The following is an 11,311-nucleotide window of genomic DNA, read 5'->3' as shown; positions in this document are numbered from 1 at the left end:
GATGATAGTAGCAGTTGTATTAATTGATTTTTTTCTCTTCGTTTCTCTTTTAAACGCTAAAATATTGTCTTAGAACCACAGACAAAAGCTGTTTACGGTTTCATCTAGATTACAGTGTAAGTAATGCCTATTTAATTATTATTTCTGAGCGTTTAACCTATTTCATCTCTATAATTGCACAGTTGGCGCTCATCTGATTGTATTATTTTTTCATTGTGTAAAATATTAAAATTAATATTTATTTTTTAAAATATTAAAATGTTTGCCTGAATGATTTAATTAATCAAAAAAGTTCAAATACACATTTTTAGAAATAAATCACAGCATCAGTAGCGACTGCACGCAGAGCGTGCTGGTCGTATGGGCGGAGCTGAGCACCCAACGCCACGCCCACTCAGACAGATCCGGTTAGACAGGAGATCCCGAACTCCCAGAGGCATTTCATCTACCTGTGAGGTGAATGAGTACACACATCTGCTAAAAACTCAAGACGTCAAACAAACCTAACGAATTATTGGTTACATAACTTGGAAAAGCAGACATCGGCGAGGTCAATGTAGCCACTCTGAAGACTCAGATCAGTGATAAAGAGGGATTATAAAATCTCAATTTCACCGTATGAATAAGAGGTAAGTGCAGATTGAAGGCATGCATTTTAACACCGGTTTCGTCTTATTACTTTTTGTCATTTTTATCGTTTAATTTACTATTTTAGATTCGTTTTCATTCTTTAATTAACATCGAAAAATAGCCAGTCAGTCAAAAAATATAATGCTGGACAATAACTGATATCAGGCGATGTACCTATACCGTTATTAAGGCTATTAAGAGTATATGGCTTATATGTATTAATTCATTCCGCTATTTTAAATGATATTTTTAGTCAGTGTTTGTGAAATGACCATAGCATAAAGCGCAGTTTTATTGTTTTTAGTAACACACTGTCACTTTTGTCAATGCCTTAAATGAGGAAATATTGACCACTTTGCAGTTTTCCCATCATATTAAAACTTCTATTGAAATCGTGTTGCTATTGCCATTATCATGTATAACACATATAAAGTGTTACTATAGATATTAGATATTTTGTTTTCAGTTGCTGATGATGTCAGAGCATGGGGCTTTACCGTTTAATAATATTAGCGGAGTGGAAAGTGCTGATATAGCGGTTCATTATGTAATGAGCTTTACAATCGGTCTAATCCTGGCTATAAGAGGACACACACACACACACACACACACACACACACGTGTCTATGAAGTTATCCGAGTTCTCTTTCAGATGCTGTTTAATAGGTGGTATGATTTCTAATATAGTCAAGTTCTGGTTTGAGATATGTTGTAGGCTATAATAATTGTATTGTCCTTTATTTAACAAGGAGAAACTTTCAAAATCTCTTTTTAAGAAAAGTCCTGTACTGTAAAAAATACTTTGCTGCCTTAAATTTTTTGTTAAATCAACTCAGATTTACAACTCATGTCAACAGAGATGTTCTTACAATGTTACAAAAACAAATTTTGTTGCTAAATTGCGTGTTCCCCTGATGCCCTGGATCTGAAACTGGCATTGTAGATATCTTAAAAGAGGAGCATAGAAGATAGAAAAGACATAATAGTTGAAATAATAATAATTATTATTATTATTATTTATTTATTGTGTTGATATGATGTGATTACATTTGCCTCGTAAGAACCAAATCTTTGTCTAACTGAATTATTTCATGGTTTAAACATCTTGGTTATGATTTTGGAGCTCCTAACTGTGTGGTTTTCCTATCCGTTCCATAACATGATACCCTGCTGAAAAAAACAATAAAACCATTACAGAAAATTGGTGGTTTCCATACCAATAGGAACCATTAGCTTTTACCATTAAAACCACTACACTGTAGTATGTTTTGGGCCATATTCCATTAGAACCAATAAATATTCCATTAGAACCAATACACAGAACCAATACTTACCATTAGAGACCAACAAAATCCAATACAGTGTATTTTGGGCCATATTCCATTAGAACCAATAAAATTCCTAATAAAACCAATAAAACCATTAGAATTTTTCAGCAGGGTAGTTTTAATGAACCTGTGTTTTTGAATAGCCTACTTTTTGATAGTTAATGATATGTTGGGTTCAGTTAGTGTTTAGAGAACATTCAGTATAAAATCTGAATGTAAAAATGCTGGGTAATTTTCAACCCAGTGTTGGGTAAAAAGGGATAAACCCAGCCTGTTGGGTTGTAATTTAAAGGAAAACACCACCGTTTTTCAATATTTTACTATATTCTTACCTCAACTTAGATGAATTAATACATACCTATCTTTTTTCAATGTGATCACCTTGAATCTTTGTATAGCGCTTTGTGAATGTGTTATGATTTAGCCTACCCCCATTCATTCCTATGGCTCCAAACAAAAGTTTCATTTTGTGCCACTATGCGTAACTACTCATGTAACAGTCTTTAAATAGGGAAAACATGGAAGTGTTTGGTGGCTTCTAAATTCATCCCTGTTTGGAGCCATAGGAATGAATGGGGCTGGGCTGGATGCTGACACATTCACAAGGCGCTGTACAAAGATTAAGTGCATGCATTGAAAAAATATAGGTATGTCTTAACTTGTCTAAGTTGAGGTGGGAACATCGTAAAATATTGAAGAACTGTGTTTTTTCCTTTAACTTATTCATTGTTGGGTTAAATATAAACAATTTTGTATTTAACCCAACAGTTAGGTTTGTCCCATTTTGACCCAATTCTGGTTTAAAAATAACCCATCATTTTTACAGTGTAGTTTTATTAGTGGCCATGAAAATAATCTTAATTGTTCATCTTGATGTGGTCAATGAACTTATGCTAAAAAGTTATCTGTAACTGTAAATCTTAAAATCTGCCTTTTATATTTGTACTTCTTTTATGTGTTTATCTGAGATTATACAACAATCAAACTTTTGCATGTGGCACTGCAAAGAATGTTTCCAACAACAAACATTAGCCTGATCTCATTCCATTCATCTGACTGTATCAATGATAATGTGCATGCTCTGGGTGTTCAACTTGAATGAAATGAATGTGTTACCAGAAGGAGGTGGTTGTGGCATTTCTTGGTAAAGTCCTGCATGGTGAAGCAGGTGCAAAGACCATGATAACATCAATTAAACTTCACTTGCAGTTTAAACATGCGCTGAGAGAGACCTGCGTGTGTTTGTTTGTGTTCATTAGAAAAGTGTACGGTGTTGAATAATATGTTTATGTTTATCTGACTTAAACCAGTTTTGCAGCTTTTCACACAATGCAATCTTAACATTGAAAAGGGTTTGTGTACATTTTAAACAATAATTTTAAACGTTTCAAAACATTACTTTAAGATAAGCAGATTTCATGCATTCACTTATTTCTTGTTTTTGTTGTTTCAACCCAAATGCTGGGTTCTTTCAATTCATGATTGTTTAGTGGTTGAGCATTGCATTAGCAGGGCAAAAGGCTGTGGGTGTACAGTGTGTTTGGCTCAGAGCCTGCATAACAAAGTCATAACAAAGGTGTTCAACATGGTTCAGGGCTGGGATTAATGCAGACCAGTCAAGGAGGCCTACTTCTACACCAGACTGAATCAATAATTTCTTTTTGAACATTGCTTTGTAGAGGGTCATTGTCATGTTGAAATGAAAAGGGTGCTCTGCCCAAACTGTTGCTAAAATTTTTTAAGATTTGTGATAACTGAAATGACTAACATGTGCGTCCCAGAACTTTTTTCCCATATTTTTTCCATGTCATAATTAAGAGTAATAAGGGCTCTGACAAAAACTTTCTTTAAATTATTATTTTTTTGCCATTTTTGCCTTTGCCGACATGAGCGACAGGGACCGTTGACGACTGCATTGGGCATGTCCAGTCGCGCGACAAAAGCCCTGTCCCAAATGGCACACTCCGGACTTGTGGTCCTCCTCAGAGTCCCCACTTTGATAACATCATGTAGTGCAGACTTTAGGGACCCTCAAAGCGAGTCCACGTGGGTGCACATATCGCCGAAAATAGGAAGAGAAGTTGCCCTTCCATCGTCTGATTAGTCTGATTACACTTACTGTACACAAGGACTTTTGGGTTGGTAAAGTGCGCGAAGCCTGCTGCAGTGTGGGCTTCGCCGAAGGGGGCAAAGGGGGCACTGATGAGCACACTTCGAAGCATAAAAATGACAGATGGGACATCCTACGGACTCGTAGACTAAGCGAGCATGTGCAATTTAAGGCCACGAGGCTGAAAGTCCACATGAAGTGCGCCATTTGGGACAGGCCCATAGTTGAGAAATGTTTAACTTTATGCAAAATATGAGCGACTTTCGGGATCGACTACCAATGAGAATGAAGCAATGGAGTTCACGTCATTCCTCACTCGTCAGTGACTGGATTGACCGGTACTTATTTGTTTATGACACCCAGATTTAGAAACGCCTCTTTTGAAAGGGACGAGCGACACACAGCGACAAAGTCGCTTATAATTATGCCTGCAACTAATAATCGTGCAAATGTGCGTTTTCTCAATTAATTAATTTTAATGAATTACAGTGAAATTCCGGCACATCCCAAAGCCAGGGGGCGCTCTCGTGCAGAAACTCCCTTTGTTCCAGAGAAGAAGTAGCATTACAAATGCTATTCCAGGAAATGAATATTTATATCGCTGTTCTTCAAATAGTTTCAGGTATTTTCACGATAATAAAGAATATTTTGAATGAGTTTGTTTAACGAGTGTTGCTTTTTTAAATGCACGTTATAAAAGACTTAGATTCATAATGACTGGTCCTACTGACCAAATGGCGTAGTACACGCACAAGCCGTGCATGAAACACAGAATCGATTTCAGAAGCATTTTTAATGGGACACGCGATTAATCGTTGCAGCCCTATGTGAATGTACCTTAAGGAGAGGACAGGAAGGAGAGAGGGGTATGGGATCAGCAAATGACCACGAGCCGGGAATCGAACTCGGGTCGCCGAAAGTGCGAAAGCACCACATGTTGGAGAGCTGCCCACTACACCATCAGCTCCAACTAAATTCTTATAAACATATCTGCAATTCTGAAAACTGTTAATAACAATACTATTAATATTAATTCATGTTAATGTTAATTAGGGCTGCACGATTGTGACAAAAATCTAATTGTTCACCTTGATATTGTAATCCTGATTAGTTTTTCAATTAATTTTGCAGCCCTAATGTTAATATAAATATAGCCAACTAGCGCATTTAAAAATTAAATATTTTTATCGTCACATCCTGTAATGTGATTGACTTTGGCTGGGTTTGAACCCGGGTCTCTGGTGTTCTAAGCGTGGCGTGTTATCTGCTGAGCTAACTCCCAGACAGTGGAACCCAAAAGCAGAAGAGCAATGAGTCAAGAGACTTCAGTTTCCATAAAATAAAAATAGTCTTTACTTGAGAAATCAAGGAACAAAGTACAAAAAAACTAGGATAGCAGAGCTTCCGTAAAACAGTGAAACACAAAATAGACACAAGGGTCAAAAAAGATACAAGATACAAACTATTATCTGGAGATCTGTAGCCTGGGGTACAATGGCTCAAGACTGAACAAGATGGCAAAGAACAAGCACTCTTATAAAGGGCAAGTCACAGGTGAAAGAAATCAAGGCTAATGAGGAAAGAACAATCACACACAATATTGCAATCAGCAGGCGTGGTGAGCACTGAGCTTGGGGTTACAGTGCCATCTGGAGACGAGGAGGGTGTCCAACAAGGAAGCTTTAATGGGGCGCCCCCTGCAGGCCAGGAGTGGAACAACAGCCCAAAGATTGAATCTTTACAGGAGCCCCTTCCCTAGGAACGGCACCTGACGTTCTTCTAAGTGTTTTCTTTAGCTTGGCGAAACTCTGAGATGAGAACTGGGTCAAGAATGTCTCGAGCGGGAACCCAGCACCGTTCTTCTGGGCCAAAGCCCTCCCAATCCACCAGATATTGAGTCCTCCCACGAACCCTTCGGGAATCCATCAGCCTACGGACTGTATAGACCGGTTGGCCATCAATGAGGCGAGGTGCTGGGGCAGGTTTCCTAGCTGGGGACAGAGTAGAGCAAACAACAGGTTTTAAACGAGAAACATGAAATGTGGGATGAATCTTCATGGACCTGGGAAGAAGGAGTCGATAGGAAACAGGGTTAATCTTCTTCAGGATCTTGAAAGGGCCAATGTACCGCGGGGCCAGCTTGCGTGACTCCACCCGCAATGGAAGATCTCTGGTTGAGAGCCATACTCTTTGTCCTGGGCGAAGCATAGGTCCAGCCCTTCTGTGTCGGTCTGCCTGCCTCCGTTGTTGTTTGGCAGCCCTCAGTAAGGCACAACGTGCTCTCTGCCAGGAACGCCGGCATCGACGAAGCAGCTGAGTGGCTGCTGGGACATCAACCTCTGGCTCCTGTCCAGGAAATAGAGGGGGAGGGAAACCATACTGGCACTCAAAAGGAGACATACCTAGTGAGGAATGGTAAAGGGTATTATGTGCGAATTCAGCCCACATTAAATGAGAGCTCCATGTGGATTGGTTGTCTGCAACCAAGCACCTCAGTGTCTTCTCAATTTCTTGATTTACCCTCTCTGTCTGGCCATTTGACTGGGGATGAAAGCCAGAGGACAGGCTGATGGAAGATCCGATGAGTCGTCCGAATGCCTTCCAGAACCGGGAAGTAAACTGTGGACCTCGATCAGAAACCATGTCATTGGGAAAGCCGTGGATTCTGAACACGTGCCTCATCAATAGTTCTGCAGTCTGGCTAGCAGTGGGAAGCTTGGGCAAAGGCAAAAGGTGACAATTCTTAGAAAATCTGTCCACTACTACAAGGATTACCGTATTACCTTGAGACTGAGGTAACCCTGTGATGAAGTCCAAGGAAATGTGGGACCAAGGACGTCTTGGAATGGGCAGTGGGTGCAGCAGGCCATGAGGGTGGGTCCTTGGCTCCTTATTCTGGGCACAGACGGAGCATGCAGCCACAAAGGCCCGAGTGTCCCTCCACAATCCAGGCCACCAGAATTTTCTCTGGATGAGCTTGCATGTCTTCGTAATCCCAGGGTGTCCAGAAGGGAGGGAGGCATGAGCCCACTGCAAAACCTTAGAACGTAGGGGGTTAGGAACAAAAAGACACCCTGGGGGGGCATTACCTGGGCCTGGTTGCTGCTGTTGGGCCTTCCTAACTGCTGTCTCAATATCCCATTGGATAGGTGCAACCACTCTGGAAGTGGGGAGAATAAACTCTGGATAGCTTTGTACTTCTGGTGGTTCAAACTGCCTTGAGAGCGCATCTGGCTTGAGATTCTTAGAACCTGGGCGATAGGAGAGAGTAAAGTTAAATCGATTGAAAAAAAGGGCCCAGCGGGCTTGTCGGGCATTCAATCTCTTTGCCTGCTGGATATAAGTGAGGTTCTTGTGGTCAGTCCAAATTAGGAATGGTTGTTTGGCCCCCTCCAGCCAGTGCCTCCACTCTTCTAAGGCCAGCTTGATAGCCAGTAGTTCCCGGTTCCCAATATCATAGTTCCTCTGCGGTGGGGTAAGCTGACGAGAGAAGAAAGCACATGGGTGAAGCTTGTTATCACACTTACTTCTCTGTGACAAGACGGCCCCTATTCCCACGTCTGAGGCATCCACCTCCAACACAAAAGGAAGCTCTGGGTCAGGGAGGGTTAGAATTGGGGCAGATGTAAAGAGTCGCTTTAGCCTGTTGAAGGCGTGATCTGCTCTGTTAGTCCACACAAATGGCTTAGCTGACTTCCTGGTCACTGCGGATAAAGGCTCGGCCACAGAACTAAAGTCTCTAATAAATCTTCTGTAAAAGTTAGAAAAGCCCAGGAAGCGCTGTACCTGTTTCACTGAAGTTGGTCGAGGCCAATCCAAAACAGCCCGTATCTTGCCTGGGTCCATTTGAAGGTTGCCCTTAGATACTGTAAAGCCCAGGAAGGAAACTTCTGAAACATGAAACTCGCTCTTTTCCAACTTTACATAGAGCCTATGTTTCAGTAGCTGGGCCAGGACCTGTCTGACCTGCTGAACATGCTCTTGATAATTGTGGGAAAAAATCAAAATATCATCCAAGTAGACAAACACAGATGTATTCAGCATATCTCTTAGAACATCATTAATAAATGCTTGGAAGACGGCTGGTGCATTGACTAGGCCAAATGGCATTACCTGGTACTCGTAGTGGCCAGTCGGGGTGTTGAACGCTGTCTTCCACTCGTCCCCCTCACGAATTCTAACCAAGTAGTACGCATTACGAAGGTCAAGTTTCGTGAAGATCGTGGCCCCTTGCAGGATCTCAAAGGCTGTGGACATAAGAGGGAGAGGATACCGGTTCTTTATGGTTATAAGGTTCAAGCCCCGATAGTCTATGCAGGGTCGGAGGCCCCCGTCCTTCTTTTCCACAAAGAAAAACCCAGCCCCTGCAGGTGAAGTAGATGGACGGATGAACCCGCTGTCTAGGGCCTCCTTGAGGTACTTGTCCATGGCGACTCTCTCAGGGCCAGAGATGGAATAGAGCCTTCCACGTGGTGGGCTAGTACCAGGCAGTAATTCAATAGAGCAGTCATACGCTCTATGCGGGGGCAGAGTGGCAGCTTGGGTCTTACTAAAGACTTCCTGGAGGTCTGCATATTCCTGGGGAACTCGAGATAACTCAGGACAGGGAGCAAGTGGCTGGGTCTTTACAGGCACCATTTCGGGAACGGCCATGACTTCTGTGGATAGGGTCTGGGAAACAGATGCAGATCTCCCCTTAGGGACGTCTGGTGAGGGCTCTGGAAATATCTCTAATGGCTTAGAAGGGTGACAGAAGGTGTTATCTGATACTAGGCAGTCAGCTCCCCAGGTTCTAACCATCCCTCTGGCCCAGTCAATGTGTGGGTTGTGTAAGGTCAGCCAAGGGAAACCGAGGATAAGAGGAAGCTTTGGAGAGTTAATCAAAAAGAACTGTATCCATTCCCGGTGTTGCCCCACCTGTAGCTGCAGAGGAGGGGTACATTGACTGACCTCTCCTGATCCCAGAGGACTGCCATCGACTGCTGTAATGTTAAGGGGTCTTTGGAGCATTGTTGGCTGAATAGCAAACCTCTTGGCCATCTCAAAGTCCATAAAACTCCCAGCAGCCCCAGAGTCAACAAAGGCACAGGTTGGATGATGGTGGTTGCCCTGGGTGACAGTAGCCTGGATGGTCAACCCTGTGGGTGCTGAGCAGGGGATAGATTCTAATCTCGCCCTGGCCCCCCTCCTCCTGGGCGAGAGTTGGCTTTTCCCGATAACTCTGGACAAGCAAAGCGAAAGTGACCTGGTTTGCCACAGTAGAGGCAGCACTTCTCTCTCATCCGTCGGTTGCGCTCAGTCTGGGATATTCTGGTTCCACCCAGCTGCATGGGTTCTTCAGGGGCACTAAGAGATGAAGGCAACTTAACAGCACTGGCAGACTCAAAAAATCTAGTCTCTCGTTGACGCTCCTGCTGGCGTTCCCTGAGCCGATGATCCACCCGGATTGCCACATCAATGAGAGCCTCGAGGTCCGGCGCCGGGTCACGGAAGGCTAGCTCATCCTTGATCTCTGGAGATAGAGCATGGTGAAATGTAGCCCTCAATGCTCTCTGATCCCACCCACTCTCTGAGGCAAGGGTGCGAAACTCTATAGCAAACTCAGCTGCACTTCGGGTACCTTGAGAGAGATTGAGCAGGCGGTGATCCACATCCCCCCTACTGGCCGGATGGTGAAAAACTCTCTTCATCTCAGAAATGAAGTCCTGGCAGTTGGTGGTTACTGGAGATCCCTGATCCCACAGGGCAGATGCCCAGTCCAAGGCTTTACCAGTTAGGAGGGTAATAATGTAAGCTACCTGACTATTCTCAGTAGGAAAGCTGCTGGGTTGTAGCTGAAAGGCCAGGGTACATTGGGTAATGAAACCTCTGCATCTCTCTGGAGTGCCATCGAATCTCTCGGGTGCTGGTAGCTTGGGCTCTGATGGGAGTGATAACATGGGTCTGCTGGGAAGATCAGGGGGTGATTGGGATGCTTGGGGCAAGGATGCTTGAGACTGGAGATTCAAAATATGAAGAATCTCTGATAGGGCCTGATCATGTCGCTGTATGGTTGCTGCTTGATCTGAGAGGGCTGTCAGAATACGATCTACATTGGAGGAGGGTGATGGTCGTTCTGCTGGGCTCCCTTCCATGGTTCAGTCTTGCTGTAATGTGATTGACCTTGGCTGGGTTTGAACCCGGGTCTCTGGTGTTCTAAGCGTGGCGTGTTATCTGCTGAGCTAACTCCCAGACAGTGGAACCCAAAAGCAGAAGAGCAATGAGTCAAGAGACTTCAGTTTCCATAAAATAAAAATAGTCTTTACTTGAGAAATCAAGGAACAAAGTACAAAAAAACTAGGATAGCAGAGCTTCCGTAAAACAGTGAAACACAAAATAGACACAAGGGTCAAAAAAGATACAAGATACAAACTATTATCTGGAGATCTGTAGCCTGGGGTACAATGGCTCAAGACTGAACAAGATGGCAAAGAACAAGCACTCTTATAAAGGGCAAGTCACAGGTGAAAGAAATCAAGGCTAATGAGGAAAGAACAATCACACACAATATTGCAATCAGCAGGCGTGGTGAGCACTGAGCTTGGGGTTACAGTGCCATCTGGAGACGAGGAGGGTGTCCAACAAGGAAGCTTTAATGGGGCGCCCCCTGCAGGCCAGGAGTGGAACAACAGCCCAAAGATTGAATCTTTACACATCCGTTGTAAAAATGATCGGCACCGATAACCATAAAAAGGCTTATTATCGGTGGCGATAATCGTCCAGGCTGATAATCAGTTGACCTCTATAATGTCTGTAAGTCGCTTTGGATAAAAGTGGCTGCCAAATGCATAAATGTACATTTTGTCCAATATTTACCCAACCATGGGTTAAACCAGTGCAGAAAAAAACAGAAATGTAATTGAATCATTACTTTTTAGAAAACTTAGAAAAGAAATGGTACAAGAAGTTATGAAATTTTTCTAGGAAAGAGCGTATTTTCCATTAGCACAGTAAGATTTGTGCATATGATGTATAGATCTTTTCTAGGCTTAGCAGTGTTTAAAAAAGTATTTGCATGATCGATTATAGATGCAGGTCATATGGAACATCATGCAGGTGTTCAGTAATGCGATGTCTTCACTGCGATGAAGACAGTTAAAGCTGTGCAAAGTCAGCAGGACTCAACGTGTGACAAACTGTCAAAATTACCCTAACAATTTAAAAGGCTTTTAACATAGACATGTAAAATCAAGTAATGCTAAAA

At 42.8% G+C, this 11,311-nt stretch overlaps 1 protein-coding gene across 1 annotated transcript in view; it reads left to right on the top strand.

Moving 5' to 3' along the window:
- The window catches only part of prlra (prolactin receptor a), a 42,920-nt gene continuing 31,609 nt past the window's right edge, over positions 1-11,311 (top strand). Inside the window, exons 1-2 of the mRNA XM_055180393.2 lie at positions 1-116; positions 312-629. The gene's annotated coding sequence lies outside the window, so the exon portion shown is untranslated. The remainder of the gene's footprint in view (positions 117-311; positions 630-11,311) is intronic.

The sequence above is a fragment of the Misgurnus anguillicaudatus genome, chromosome 9 (assembly GCF_027580225.2).
Source record: "Misgurnus anguillicaudatus chromosome 9, ASM2758022v2, whole genome shotgun sequence".
Lineage (NCBI taxonomy): Eukaryota > Metazoa > Chordata > Actinopteri > Cypriniformes > Cobitidae > Misgurnus > Misgurnus anguillicaudatus.
This window is presented reverse-complemented; position numbering and strand designations above follow the sequence as displayed.